The sequence below is a fragment of the Camelus ferus genome, chromosome 16 (genome assembly GCF_009834535.1).
Source record: "Camelus ferus isolate YT-003-E chromosome 16, BCGSAC_Cfer_1.0, whole genome shotgun sequence".
NCBI classification, from domain to species: domain Eukaryota; kingdom Metazoa; phylum Chordata; class Mammalia; order Artiodactyla; family Camelidae; genus Camelus; species Camelus ferus.
In genome coordinates, this window is record NC_045711.1 from 55,733,110 (window position 1) to 55,749,664 (window position 16,555).

Consider the following 16,555-nt stretch of genomic DNA (forward strand, 5'->3'; position numbering starts at 1 on the left):
ACGATCATCTCTCCACATGCTCAGTTCTGAGAGATAAGTGTGTGTGAAAGCCGTCTTTCACCTAGGTTTTTGGGAAAACAAGTTTCTTTTCAGATGCAAACTGCACTCCTTAAAAATATATATAAAGAGATACTCGCTCCAACTCGGTTTTACAGTGAAATCTGCAGGAACTTCAAACCGGCACTAGGAAACACACTGAGAAATCAGCGAATATGTTTCTCCAGCAAATCTTTCCATTTGTGCAAGATGAATGAAAGTCTCACCACATGCTCAGTTCTGAGAGATAAGTGTGTGTGAAAACCGTCCTTCACCTAGCTTGTGGGAAGACAAAGTTTATTTTCATTTGCCGACTGAACTCCATAGATGTCTATGGCTAGGTACTCGCTCCAACTCGATTTTACAGTGAAAAGTGCAGGAAATTCATATCGGCACTAGGAAACACACTGAGATACCAGAGAGAAATTATCTCCTGCAAACTTTTCCCTTTGAGCTAGACGAACGAAACTCTCTCCACATGCTCAGTTCTGAGAAATAAGTGTGTATGTAAACCGTCTTTCACCCAGCTGGTTCTGAACACAAAGTTTCTTTTCAGTAGCGAACTGTACTCCCTATATATATATGGGGAGGTAATCTCACCAACTAGGTTTTACAGTGAAAACTGCAGGATCTTCAAACTGGCCCTAGGAAACACACTGAGAAATCAGAGCATATGTTTCTCCAACAAACCTTTCCATTTGTGCAAGATGAACGAACGTCTCTCCACATGCGTAGCTCTGAGAGATAAGTGTGTGTGAAAGCCGTCCTTCACCTAGCCTGTTTGGAACACAAAGTTTCTTTTCAGTTGCAAACTGTACTCCATTCATATATATGGGGAGGTACTCGATCCAACTCGGTTTTACATTGAAAAATGCAGGAACTACATAACGGGACTAGGAAACACACTGAGATAACTGAGTAAATGTTTCTCTTGCAAACTCTTCCATTTGTGAAAGATGAACGAATGTCCCTCCACATGCTCAGTTCTGAGATATAAGTGTTTGTGAAAGCTGTCCTTCACCTACCTTGTTGGGAACACAAAGACACTTTTCAGTTGAAATCTGCACTCCATACATGTATATTAGGAGGTACCAAATCCAACTCGAGTTTACAGTGAAATCTGCAGGAAGTTCAAACAGGTACTAGGAAACACTCTGAGAAAACAGAGGAAAAGTTTCTCCTGCAACCCGTTCACTTTTTGCTAGATAAACGAAAGTCTCTCCACATGCTCAGTTCTGAGAGATAATTGTGAGTGAAATCGGTACTTCACCAAGTTTGTTGGGAACACAAAGTCTCCTTTAAGTTGCATAGTGCAATCCATACTTATATATGGGGTGGTACAAGCTCCAACTCAGTTTTAGAGTGAAAATTTCAGGAAATTCAAACAGGCACTATGAAACACATTGAGAAACCAGAGTAAAAGTATATCCTGCAACCCGTTCCCTTCGTGCTTGATGAAGGAACGTCTCTCCACATGCTCAGTTCTGAGAGATAATTGTGTGTGATGCCGTCCTTCATCTAGCTTGTTTTGAACACAACGATTTTTTCAGATGCAAAATGCACTCCATAAATATATATCGGGAGATACTCGCTCCAACTCTCTTTTACAGTGAAAACTGCAGGAACTTCAAACCGGTACTAGGAAACACACTGGGAATCCAGAGGAAACTTTCTCCTGCAACCCGTTCCTTTTGAGATAGATGAACGAACGTCTCTCCACAAGCTCAGTTCTGAGAGATGAGTGGGTGTGAAAGCCGTCCTTCATCTAGCTTGTTTTGAACTCATAGTTCCTTTTCAATTTCAAACTGCACTCCATATATTTATATGGGGAGGTACACGCAGGAAATCGGTTTTACAGTTTAAATTGCAGGAAATTCAAACCAGCACTAGAGAACACACACTGAGATAAGAGAGTTAAAGTTTCTCCTGATACCCAATCAATTTGTGCTAGATAAACGATCGTCTCTCCACATGATTTCTTTTGAGTGATAAGGGTTTGAGAAAGCCCTACTCCACATAGCTTCTTGGGAACACAAATTTTCTTTTCCTTTGCAATCTGCAATCCATACATGTATATGGGGAGGTGCTCCCTCCAAATCGACTTTACTGTGAAAACTGCAGGAACATCAATCAGTCACCAGGAAACACACTGAGAAACCAGAGTAAAAGATTCTCTGCAACCCGTTCCCTAAGTGCTAGTTGAAAGAACGGCTCTCTACATGCTCATTTCTGAGAGATAACTGTGTGTGAATGCCGTCGTACACCAAGATTGTTGTGAACACAACGTTTGTTTTCAGTTGCAAACTACACTCCATACATTCATATGGGGAGGTACTCGCTCCAAAACAGTTTTGCAGTAAAAACAGCAGGAAATTCAAACCGGCACTAGGAAACACACTGAGAAACCAGAGTAAATGTTTCTACTGCAACCCGTTTTATTTGTGCTAGATGAACCAAAGTCTCTCCTCAAGCTCATTTCTGAGAGATAAGTGTTTGTGAAAGCCGTTCTTCACCTACCTTTTTGGGAACAAAAAGTTTCTTTTCAGTTGCAAACGGCACTCCATATATGTATATGGGGTGGTACTAGCTCCAACTCGATTTTACAGTGTGAACTGCAGGATCTTCAAACCGGCACTAGGAAACACACTGAGAAACCAGAGTAAAAGTTTCTCCTTCAAACAGTTCCCATTGTGCTAGATGAAGGAAAGTCTCCCCACATGCTCAGTTCTTTTTTAAAAGTGTGTTTGAAAGCCGCCTTCACCTAGCTTGTTGGGAACACAAAGATTCTTTTCATTTGCAAACTGCAATCCATACATATATATGGGGAGGCACTAGTTCCAACACTCTTTTACAGTGAAACCTGCAGGAAATTCAAACCGGCACTAGGAAAAAGACTGAGAAACCAGAGGAAAAGTTTCTCCTATAACACGTTCATTTTGCGTTAGATGCACCATCATCTCTCCACATGCTCAGTTCTGAGAGATAAGTGTGTGTGAAAATCGTCCTTCACCCAGCTTGTGGGAAGACAAAGTTTCTTTTCATTTGCCAACTGAACTCCATAGATGTCTATGGCTAGGTACTCGCTCCAACTCGGTTTTACAGTGAAAAGTGCAGGAAATTCATATCGGCACTAGGAAACACACTGAGATACCAGAGAGAATTTATCTCCTGCAAACTTTTCCCTTTGATCTAGACGAACGAAACTCTCTCCACATGCTCAGTTCTGAGAAATAAGTGTGTATGTAAACCGTCTTTCACCCAGCTGGTTCTGAACACAAAGTTTCTTTTCAATAGCGAACTGTACTCCATATATATATATGGGGAGGTAATCTCTCCAACTAGTTCTTAAAGTGAAAACTGCAGGAACTTCAAACCGGCCCTAGGAAACACACTGAGAAACCAGTGGAATATTATCTTCTGTAACACGTTCATTTTGCATTAGATGAAAAACTTTTCTCCACATGCTCAGTTCTGATAAATAAGTGTGTGTGAAAGCCGTCTTTCACCTAGCTTTTTGGGAAAAAATACTTTCTTTCAATTGCAAACTGTACTCCATACATTTATATGGGGAGGTAATCTCACCAACTAGGTTTTACAGTGAAAACTGCAGGAACTTCAAACTGGCCCTAGGAAACACACTGAGAAATCAGAGCATATGTTTCTCCAACAAATCTTTCCATTTGTGCAAGATGAACGAACGTCTCTCCACATGCGTAGCTCTGAGAGATAAGTGTGTGTGAAAGCCGTACTTCACCTAGCCTGTTTGGAACACAAAGTTTCTTTTCAGTTGCAGACTGTACTCCATACATATGTATGGGGAGGTACTCGATCCAACTCGGTTTTACATTGAAAAATGCAGGAACTACATAACGGGACTAAGAAACACACTGAGATAACTGAGTAAATGTTTCTCTTGCAAACTCTTCCATTTGTGAAAAATGAACGAAAGTCCCTCCACATGCTCATTTCTGAGATATAAGAGTTTGTGAAAGCTCTCTTTCACCTACCTTGTTGGGAACACAAAGACACTTTTCAGTTGAATTCTGCACTCCATACATGTATATTAGGAGGTACCAAATCCAACTCGAGTTTACAGTGAAATCTGCAGTAAGTTCAAACAGGTACTAGGAAACACTCTGAGAAAACAGAGTAAAAGTTTCTCCTGCAACCCGTTCACTTTTTGCTAGATAAACGAAAGTCTCTCCACATGCTCAGTTCTGAGAGATAATTGTGAGTGAAATCGGTACTTCACCAAGTTTGTTGGGAACACAAAGTCTCTTTTAAGTTGCAAAGTGCAATCCATACATATATATGGGGAGGTACTCGCTCCAACTCAGTTTTACAGTGAAAATTTTCGGAAATTCAAACAGGCACTATGAAACACATTGAGAAACCAGAGAAAAAGTATATCCTGCAACCCGTTCCCTTCGTGCTTGATGAAGGAACGTCTCTCCACATGCTCAGTTCTGAGAGATAATTGTGTGTGAAACCGTCCTTCATCTAGCTTGTTTTGAACACAACGATTTTTTCAGATGCAAAATGCACTCCATAAATATATATCGGGAGATACTCGCTCCAACTCTCTTTTACAGTGAAAACTGCAGGAACTTCAAACCGGTACTAGGAAACACACTGGGAATCCAGAGGAAAATTTCTCCCGCAACCCGTTCCTTTTGAGATAGATGAACGAACGTCTCTCCACAAGCTCAGTTCTGAGAGATGAGTGGGTGTGAAAGCCGTCCTTCATCTAGCTTGTTTTGAACTCATAGTTCCTTTTCAATTTCAAACTGCACTCCATATATTTATATGGGGAGGTACACGCAGGAAATCGGTTTTACAGTTTAAATTGCAGGAAGTTCATACCAGCACTAGGAAACACACTGAGATAAGAGTGTAAAAGTTTCTCCTGGAAACCGATCCATTTGTGCTAGATAAAAGATCGTCTCTCCACATGCTCACTTTTGAGTGATAAGTGTGTGAAAAATCCCTACTCCACATAGCTTCTTGGGAACACAAATTTTCTTTTCCGTTGCAATCTGCAATCCATACATGTATATGGGGAGGCACTAGTTCCAACACTCTTTTACAGTGAAACCTGCAGGAAATTCAAACCGGCACTAGGAAAAAGACTGAGAAACCAGAGGAAAAGTTTCTCCTATAACACGTTCATTTTGCGTTAGATGCACCATCATCTCTCCACATGCTCAGTTCTGAGAGATAAGTGTGTGTGAAAATCGTCCTTCACCCAGCTTGTGGGAAGACAAAGTTTCTTTTCATTTGCCAACTGAACTCCATAGATGTCTATGGCTAGGTACTCGCTCCAACTCGGTTTTACAGTGAAAAGTGCAGGAAATTCATATCGGCACTAGGAAACACACTGAGATACCAGAGAGAATTTATCTCCTGCAAACTTTTCCCTTTGAGCTAGACGAACGAAACTCTCTCCACATGCTCAGTTCTGAGAAATAAGTGTGTATGTAAACCGTCTTTCACCCAGCTGGTTCTGAACACAAAGTTTCTATTCAATAGCAAACTGTACTCCATATATATATATGGGGAGGTAATCTCTCCAACTAGTTCTTAAAGTGAAAACTGCAGGAACTTCAAACCGGTCCTAGGAAACACACTGAGAAACCAGTGGAATATTATCTTCTGTAACACGTTCATTTTGCATTAGATGAAAGAACTTTTCTCCACATGCTCAGTTCTCAGAAATAAGGGTGTGAAAGCCGTCTTTCACCTAGCTTTTTGGGAAAAAATACTTTCTTTCAGTTGCAAACTGTACTCCATACATTTATAAGGGGAGGTACCCTCTCCAACACGGTTTTACAGGGATATCTGCAGGAATTTCAAAGTGGCACTTGAAAACACACTGAGAAACCAGAGTAAAAGTTTCTCCTCCAACCGTTCCATTTGTGCTAGTGAATGAAAGTCTCTCCACGTGCTCAGTTCTGAGATATAGGTGTTTGTGAAAGATGTAATTCACCTAGCTTGTTGGGAACACAAAGTTTCTTTTCAGATGCAAACTGCACTCCATAAATATAAATATGAGGAGGTACTCGCTCCAAATCTGATTTTCAGTGAAATCTGCAGGAACTTCAAACCGGCACGAGGAAACACACTGAGAAATCAGAGCATATGTTTCTCCAACAAACCTTTCCAATGTGCAAGATGAACGAATGTCTCTCCAAATGCATAGTTCTGAGAGATAAGTGTGTGTGAAAGCCGTCCTTCACCTAGCTTGTCTGGAACACAAAGTTTCTTTTCAGTTGCAGACTGTACTCCATACATATATATGGGGAGGTACTCGATCCAACTCGATTTTACATTGAAAAATGCAGGAACTACATAACGGGACTAGGAAACACGCTGAGATAACTGAGTAAATGTTTCTCTTGCAAACACTTCCATTTGTGAAAGATGAACGAAAGTCTCTCCACATGCTCAGTTCTGAGATATAAGTGTTTGTGAAAGCTGTCCTTCACCTACCTTGTTCGGAACACAAAGACTCTTTACAGTTGAAATCTGCACTCCATATATGTATATTAGGAGGTACCAAATCCAACTCGAGTTTACAGTGAAATCTGCAGGAAGTTCAAACATGTACTAGGAAACACTCTGAGAAAACAGAGTAAAAGTTTCTCCTTCAAACAGTTCCCATTGTGCTAGATGAAGGAAAGTCTCCCCACATGCTCAGTTCTTTTTTAAAAGTGTGTTTGAAAGCCGCCTTCACCTAGCTTGTTGGGAACACAAAGATTCTTTTCATTTGCAAACTGCAATCCATACATATATATGGGGAGGCACAAGTTCCAACACTCTTTTACAGTGAAACCTGCAGGAAATTCAAACCGGCACTAGGAAAAAGACTGAGAAACCAGAGGAAAAGTTTCTCCTATAACACATTCATTTTGCGTTAGATGAACGAACATCTCTCCACATGCTCAGTTCTGAGAGATAAGTGTGTGTGAAAGCCGTACTTCACCTAGGTTTTTGGGAAATCAAGTTTCTTTTCAGATGCAAACTGCACTCCATAAAAATATATATAAAGAGATACTCGCTCCAACTCGGGTTTATAGTGAAATCTGCAGGAAATTCAAACCGGCACTAGGAAACACACTGAGAAATCAGCGAATATGTTTCTCCAGCAAAACTTTCCATTTGTGCAAGATGAATGAAAGTCTCACCACATGCTCAGTTCTGAGAGATAAGTGTGTGTGAAAACCGTCCTTCACCTAGCTTGTGGGAAGACAAAGTTTCTTTTCATTTGCCAACTGAACTCCATAGATGTCTATGGCTATGTGCTCGCTCCAAATCGGTTTTACAGTGAAAAGTGCAGGAAATTCATATCGGCACTAGGAAAGACACTGAGATACCAGAGAGAAATTATCTCCTGCAAACTTTTCCCTTTGAGCTAGACGAACGAAACTCTCTCCACATGCTCAGTTCTGAGAAATAAGTGTGTATGTAAACCGTCTTTCACCCAGCTGGTTCTGAACACAAAGTTTCTTTTCAGTAGCGAACTGTAATCCATATATATATATGGGGAGGTAATCTCATCAACTAGGTTTTACAGTGAAAACTGCAGGAACTTCAAACTGGCCCTAGGAAACACACTGAGAAATCAGAGCATATGTTACTCCAACAAACCTTTCCATTTGTGCAAGATGAACGAACGTCTCTCCACAAGCGTAGCTCTGAGAGATAAGTGTGTGTGAAAGCCGTACTTCACCTAGCCTGTTTGGAACACAAAGTTTCTTTTCAGTTGCAAACTGTACTCCTTACATATATATGGGGAGGTACTCGATCCAACTCGGTTTTACATTGAAAAATGCAGGAACTACATAACGGGACTAGGAAACACACTGAGATAACTGAGTAAATGTTTCTCTTGCAAACTCTTCCATTTGTGAAAGATGAACGAAAGTCTCTCCACATGCTCAGTTCTGAGATATAAGTGTATGTGAAAGCTGTACTTCACCTACCTTGTTGGGAACACAAAGACACTTTTCAGTTGAAATCTGCACTCCATACATGTATATTAGGAGGTACCAAATCAAACTCGAGTTTACAGTGAAATCTGCAGGAAGTTCAAACAGGTAGTAGGAAACACTCTGAGAAAACAGAGTAAAAGTTTCTCCTGCAACCCGTTCACTTTTTGCTAGATAAACGAAAGTCTCTCCACATGCTCAGTTCTGAGAGATAATTGTGAGTGAAATCGGTACTTCACCAAGTTTGTTGGGAACACAAAGTCTCCTTTAAGTTGCATAGTGCAATCCATACTTATATATGGAGAAGTACTCGCTCCAACTCAGTTTTAGAGTGAAAATTTCAGGAAATTCAAACAGGCACTATGAAACACATTGAGAAACCAGAGTAAAAGTATAACATGCAACCCGTTCCCTTCGTGCTTGATGAAGGAACGTCTCTCCACATGCTCAGTTCTGAGAGATAATTGTGTGTGAAGCCGTCCTTCATCTAGCTTGTTTTGAACACAACGATTTTTTCAGATGCAAAATGCACTCCATAAATATATATCGGGAGATACTCGCTCCAACTCTCTTTTACAGTGAAAACTGCAGGAACTTCAAACCGGTACTAGGAAACACACTGGGAATCCAGAGTAAAATTTCTCCTGCAACCCGTTCCTTTTGAGATAGATGAACGAACGTCTCTCCACAAGCTCAGTTCTGAGAGATGAGTGGGTGTGAAAGCCGTCCTTCATCTAGCTTGTTTTGAACTCATAGTTCCTTTTCAATTTCAAACTGCACTCCATATATTTATATGGGGAAGTACACGCAGGAAATTTTTTTACAGTTTAAATTGCAGGAAGTTCAAACCAGCACTAGGAAACACACTGAGATAAGAGAGTAAAGGTTTTTCCTGCAAACCGATCCATTTGTGCTAGATAAAAGATCGTCTCTCCACATGCTCACTTTTGAGTGATAAGTGTGTGAGAAAGCCCTACTCCACATAGCTTCTTGGGAACACAAATTTTCTTTTCCGTTGCAATCTGCAATCCATACATGTATATGGGGAGGTGCTTCTTCCAACTCGATTTTACTGTGAATACTGCAGGAACATCAATCAGTCACCAGGAAACACACTGAGAAACCAGAAAAGATTCTCTGCAACACATTCCCTATGTGCTAGTAAAAGGACGTCTCTCTACATGCTCATTTCTGAGAGATAAGTGTGTGTGAATGCCGTCGTACACCAAGATTGTTGTGAACACAACGTTTCTTTTCAGTTGCAAAATACACTCCATACATACATATGGGGAGGTACTCGCTCCAAAACAGTTTTGCTGTAAAAACTGCAGGAAATTCAAACCGGCACTAGGAAACACACTGAGAAACCAGAGTAAATGTTTCTACTGCAACCCGTTCCATTTGTGCTAGATGAACCAAAGTCTCTCCTCAAGCTCATTTCTGAGAGATAAGTGTTTGTGAAAGCCGTTCTTCACCTAGCTTTTTGGGAACAAAAAGTTTCTTTTCAGTTGCAAACGGCACTCCATATATGTATATGGGGTGGTACTAGCTCCAACTCGATTTTACAGTGTGAACTGCAGGATCTTCAAACCGGCACTAGGAAACACACTGAGAAAACAGCGAATGTGTTTCTCCAGCAAAACTTTCCATTTGTGCAAGATGAATGAAAGTCTCTCCACATGCTCAGTTCTGAGAGATAAGTGTGTGTGAAAACCGTCCTTCACCTAGCTTGTGGGAAGACAAAGTTTCTTTTCATTTGCCAACTGAACTCCATAGATGTCTACGGCTAGGTACTCGCTCCAACTCGGTTTTACAGTGAAAAGTGCAGGAAATTCATATCGGCACTAGGAAACACACTGAGATACCAGAGAGAATTTATCTCCTGCAAACTTTTCCCTTTGAGCTAGACGAACGAAACTCTCTCCACATGCTCAGTTCTGAGAAATAAGTGTGTATGTAAACCGTCTTTCAACCAGCTGGATCTGAACACAAAGTTTCTTTTAAGTAGCGAACTGTACTCCATATATATATATGGGGAGGTAATCTCTCCAACTAGGTTTTACAGTGAAAACTGCAGGAACTTCAAACCGGCCCTAGAAAACACACTGAGAATCCAGTGGAATAGTTTCTTCTGTAACACGTTCATTTTGCATTAGATGAAAGAACTTCTCCCCACATGCTCAGTTCTGAGAAATAAGTGCGTGTGAAAGCCATCTTTCACGTAGCTTTTTCGGAAAAAATACTTTCTTTCAGTTGCAAACTGTACTCAATACATTTATATGGGGAGGAACCCTCTCCAACACGCTTTTACAGGGATATCTGCAGGAATTTCAAACTGGCAGTTGGAAACACACTGAGAAACCAGAGTAAAAGTTTCTCCTCCACCCGTTCCATTTGTGCTAGATGAACGAAAGTCTCTCCACGTGCTCAGTTCTGAGATATAAGAGTTTGTGAAAACTGTCCTTCAACTACCTTGTTGGGAAAACAAAGACTATTTTCAGTTGAAATCTGCACTCCATACATGTATTTAGGAGGTACCAAATCTAACTCGAGTTTACAGTGAAATCTGCAGTAAGTTCAAACATGTACTAGGAAACACTCTGAGAAAACAGTGTAAAAGTTTCTCCTGCAACCCATTCACTTTTTGCTAGATAAACGAAAGTCTCTCCACATGCTCAGTTCTGAGAGATAATTGTGAGTGAAATCGGTACTTCACCAAGTTTGTTCGGAACACAAAGTCTCCTTTAAGTTGCAAAATGCAGTCCATACATATATATGGGGAGGTACTCGTTTCAACTCAGTTTTACAGTGAAAACTGCAGGAAATTGAAACAGGCAGTATGAAAAAAAATGAGAAACCAGAGTAAAAGTATATGCTGCAACCCGTTCCCTTCGTGCTTGATGAAGGAACGTCTCTCCACATGCTCATTTCTGATAGATAATTGTGGGTGAAGCCGTCATTCACCTAGCTTGTTTTGAACACAACGATTTTTCAGATGCAAAATGCACTCCATAAATATATATGGGGAGGTACTCGCCCCAACTCTCTTTACAGTGAAAATTGCAGGAAATACAAACCGGCACTAGGAAACACAGTGGGAAACCACAGTTAAATTTCTCCTGCAACCCGATCCCTTTGAGCTAGATGAACGAACGTCTCTCCACAAGCTCAGTTCTGAGAGATGAGTGGGTGTGAAAGCCGTCCTTCAGCTAGCTTGTTTTGAACACATAGATTCTTTTCAGTTTCAAACTGCAATCCATACATATATATGTGGAGGTACACGCTCGAAATCCGTTTTACAGTGTAAACTGCAGGAAATTCAAACCTGCATTAGGAAACTCACTGAGAAACCAGAGTAAAAGTTTCTCCTGAAACCCGATCCATTTGTGCTAGATAAACTATCGTCACTCCACATGCTCACTTTTGAGTGATAAGGGTGTGAGAAAGCCCTACTCCACATAGCTTCTTGGGAAGACAAATTTTCTTTTCCGTTGCAATCTGCAATCCATACATGTATATGGGGAGGTGCTCTTTCCAACACGATTTTACTGTGAAAACTGCAGGAACATCAATCAGTAACCAGGAAACACACTGAGAAACCAGGGTAAAAGATTCTCTGCAACCCGTTCCCTATGTGCTAGTTGAAAGAACGGCTCCCTACATGCTCATTTCTGAGAGATAAGTGTGTGGGGATGCCGTCGTACACCAAGATTGTTGTGAACACAACGTTTCTTTTCAGTTGCAAAATTCACTCCATACATACATATGGGGAGGAACTCGCTCCAAAACAGTTTTGCTGTAAAAACTGCAGGAAATTCCAACCGGCACTAGGAAACAAACTGAGAAACCAGAGTAAAGGTTTCTACTGCAACCCGTTCCATTTGTGCTAGATGAACCAAAGTGTCTCCTCAAGCTCATTTCTGAGCGATATGTGTTTGTGAAAGCCGTTCTTCACCTAGCTTTTTGGGAACAAAAAGTTTCTTTTCACTTGCCAACGGCACTCCATATATGTATATGGGGTGGTACTAACTCCAACTCGATTTTACAGTGTGAACTGCAGGATCTTCAAACCGGCACTAGGAAAAACACTGAGAAACCAGAGTAAAAGTTCCTCCTTCAAACAGTTCCCATTGTGCTAGATGAAGGAAAGTCTCCCCACATGCTCAGTTCTTTTTTAAAAGTGTGTTTGAAAGCCGCCTTCACCTAGCTTGTTGGGAAAACAAAGATTCTTTTCAGTTGCAAACTGCAATCCATACATATATATGGGGAGGCACTAGATCCAACACTCTTTTACAGTGAAACCTGTAGGAAATTCAAACCGGCACTAGGAAAAAGACTGAGAAACTAGAGGAAAAGTTTCTCCTATAACACGTTCATTTTGCGTTAGATGAACGAACATCTCTCCACATGCTCAGTTCTGAGAGATAAGTGTGTGTGAAAGCCGTCCTTCACCTAGGTTTTTGGGAAAACAAGTTTCTTTTCAGATGCAAACTGCACTTCATAAAAATATATATAAAGAGATACTCGCTCCAACTCGGTTTTACAGTGAAATCTGCAGGAACTTCAAACCGGCCCTAGGAAACACACTGAGAAATCAGCGAATATGTTTCTCCAGCAAAACTTTCCATTTGTGCAAGATGAATGAAAGTCTCACCACATGCTCAGTTCTGAGAGATAAGTGTGTGTGAAAACCGCCCTTCACCTAGCTTGTGGGAAGACAAAGTCTCTTTTCATTTGCCAACTGAACTCCATAGATGTCTATGGCTAGGTACTCGCTCCAACTCGGTTTTACAGTGAAAAGTGCAGGAAATTCATATCGGCACTAGGAAACACACTGAGATACCAGAGAGAAATTATCTTCTGCAAACTTTTCCCTTTGAGCTAGACGAACGAAACTCTCTCCACATGCTCAGTTCTGAGAAATAAGTGTGTATGTAAACCGTCTTTCACCCAGCTGGTTCTGAACACAAAGTTTCTTTTCAGTAGCGAACTGTAGTCCATATATATATATGGGGAGGTAATCTCACCAAATAGTTTTTACAGTGAAAACTGTAGGAACTTCAAACTGGCCCTAGGAAACACACTGAGAAATCAGAGCATATGTTTCTCCAACAAACCTTTCCATTTGTGCAAGATGAACGAACGTCTCTCCACATGCGTAGTTCTGAGAGATAAGTGTGTGTGAAAGCCGTCCTTCACCTAGCTTGTTTGGAACACAAAGTTTCTTTTCAGTTGCTGACTGTACTCCATACATATATATGGGGAGGTACTCGATCCAACTCGGTTTTACATTGAAAAATGCAGGAACTACATAACGGGACTAGGAAACACACTGAGATAACTGAGTAAATGTTTCTCTTCCAAACTCTTCCATTTGTGAAAGATGAACGAAAGTCTCTCCACGTGCTCAGATGTGAGATATAAGTGTTTGTGAAAGCTGTCCTTCACCTAACTTGTTGGGAACACAAAGACACTTTTCAGTTGAAATCTGCACTCCATACATGTATATTAGGAGGTACCAAATCCAACTCGAGTTTACAGTGAAAACTGCAGGAAGTTCAAACAGGTACTAGGAAACACTCTGAGAAAACAGAGTAAAAGTTTCTCCTGCAACCCGTTCACTTTTTGCTAGATAAACAAAAGTCTCTCCACATGCTCAGTCCTGAGAGATAATTGTGAGTGAAATCGGTACTTCACCAAGTTTGTTGAGAACACAAAGTCTCCTTTAAGTTGCAAAGTGCAATCCATACTTATATATGGGGAGGTACTCGCTACAACTCAGTTTTACAGTGAAAATTTCAGGAAATTCAAACAGGCACTATGAAACACATTGAGAAACCAGAGTAAAAGTATATCCTGCAACCCGTTCCCTTAGTGCATGATGAAGGAACGTCTCTCCACATGCTCAGTTCTGAGAGATAATTGTGTGTGAAGCCGTCCTTCATCTAGCTTGTTTTGAACACAACGATTTTTTCAGATGCAAAATGCACTCCATAAATATATATCGGGAGATACTCGCTCCAACTCTCTTTTACAGTGAAAACTGCAGGAACTTCAAACCGGCACTAGGAAACACACTGGGAAACCAGAGTAAAATTTCTCCTGCAAACCCTTCCATTTGAGCTAGATGAACGAACGTCTCTCCACAATCTCAGTTCTGAGAGATGAGTGGGTCTGAAAGCCGTTCTTCAGCTAGCTTGTTTTGAACACACAGTTCCTTTTCAATTTCTAACTGCACTCCATATATATATATGGGGAGGTACACGCAGGAAATCGGTTTTACAGTTTAAATTGCAGGAAATTCAAACCAGCACTGGGAAACACACTGAGATAAGAGAGTAAAAGTTTCTCCTCCACCCATTCCATTTGTGCTAGATGAATGAAAGTCTCTCCACGTGCTCAGATCTGAGATATAGGTGATTGTGAAAGCTGTAATTCACCTAGCTTGTTGGGAACACAAAGTTTCTTTTCAGATGCAAACTGCACTCCATAAATATAAATATGAGGAGGTACTCGCTCCAAATCTGATTAACAGTGAAATCTGCAGGAACTTCAAACCGGCACGAGGAAACACACTGAGAAATCAGAGCATATGTTTCTCCAACAATCCTTTCCAGTTGTGCAAGATGAAAGAATGTCTCTCCAAATGCATAGTTCTGAGAGATAAGTGTGTGTGAAAGCCGTCCTTCACCTAGCTTGTTTGGAACACAAAGTTTCTTTTCAGTTGCTGACTGTACTCCATACATATATATGGGGAGGTACTCGATCCAACTCGGTTTTACATTGAAAAATGCAGGAACTACATAACGGGACTAGGAGACACACTGAGATAACTGAGTAAATGTTTCTCTTGCAAACTCTTCCATTTGTGAAAGATGAACGAAAGTCTCTCCACATGCTCATTTCTGAGATATAAGTGTTTGTGAAAGCTGTCCTTCACCTACCTTGTTGGGAACACAAAGACTCTTTTCAATTGAAATCTGCACTCCATACATGTATATTAGGAGGTACCAAATCCAACTCGAGTTTACAGTGAAATCTGCAGTAAGTTCAAACAGGTACTAGGAAACACTCTGAGAAAACAGAGTAAAAGTTTCTCCTGCAACCCGTTCACTTTTTGCTAGATAAACGAAAGTCTCTCCACATGCTCAGTTCTGAGAGATAATTGTGAGTGAAATCGGTACTTCACCAAGTTTGTTGGGAACACAAAGTCTCCTTAAATTTGCAATGTGCACTCCATACATATATATGGGGAGGTACACGCTACAACTCAGTTTTACAGTGAAAATTTCAGGAAATTCAAACAGGCACTATGAAACACATTGAGAAACCAGAGTAAAAGTATATCCTGCAACCCGTTCCCTTCGTGCTTGATGAAGGAACGTCTCTCCACATGCTCAGTTCTGAGAGATAATTGTGTGTGAAGCCGTCCTTCATCTAGCTTGTTTTGAACACAACGATTTTTTCAGATGCAAAATGCACTCCATAAATATATATCGGGAGATACTCGCTCCAACTCTCTTTTACAGTGAAAACTGCAGGAACTTCAAACCGGCACTAGGAAACACACTGGGAAACCAGAGTAAAATTCCTCCTGCAACCCCTTCCCTTTGAGCTAGATGAACGAACGTCTCTCCACAAGCTCAGTTCTGAGAGATGAGTGGGTGTGAAAGCCGTCCTTCAGCTAGCTTGTTTTGAACACATTGTTCCTTTTCAATTTCAAACTGCACTCCTTACATATATATGGGGAGGTACACGCAGTAAATCGGTTTTACAGTTTAAAATGCAGGAAATTCAAACCAGCACTAGGAAACACACTGAGATAAGAGAGTAAAAGTTTCTCCTGAAACCCGATCCATTTGTGCTAGATAAACGATCATCTCTCCACATTCTCACTTTTGAGTGATAAAGGTGTGAGAAAGCCCTACTCCACATAGCATCTTGGGAACACAAATTTTCTTTTCCCTTGCAATCTGCAATCCATACATGTATATGGGGAGGTGCTCCCTCCAACTCGATTTTACTGTGAAAACTGCAGGAACATCAATCAGTCACCAGGAAACACACTGAGAAACCAGAGTAAAAGATTTTCTGCAACCCGTTCCCTAAGTGCTAGTTGAAAGAACGTCTCTCTACATGCTCATTTCTCAGAGATAAATGTGTGTGAATGCCGTCGTACACCAAGATTGTTGTGAACACAACGTTTCTTTTCAGTTGCAAACTACACTCCATACATACATATGGGGAGGTACATGCTCCAAAACAGTTTTGCAGTAAAAACAGCAGGAAATTCAAACCGGCACTAGGAAACACACTGAGAAACCAGAGTAAATGTTTCTACTGCAACCCGTTCCATTTGTGCTAGATGAACCAAAGTCTCTCCTCAAGCTCATTTCTGAGAGATAAGTGTTTGTGAAAGCCGTACTTCACCTAGCTTTCTGGGAACAAAAAGGTTCTTTTCAGTTGCAAATGGCACTCCATATATGTATATGGGGTGGTACTAGCTCTAACACGATTTTACAGTGTGAACT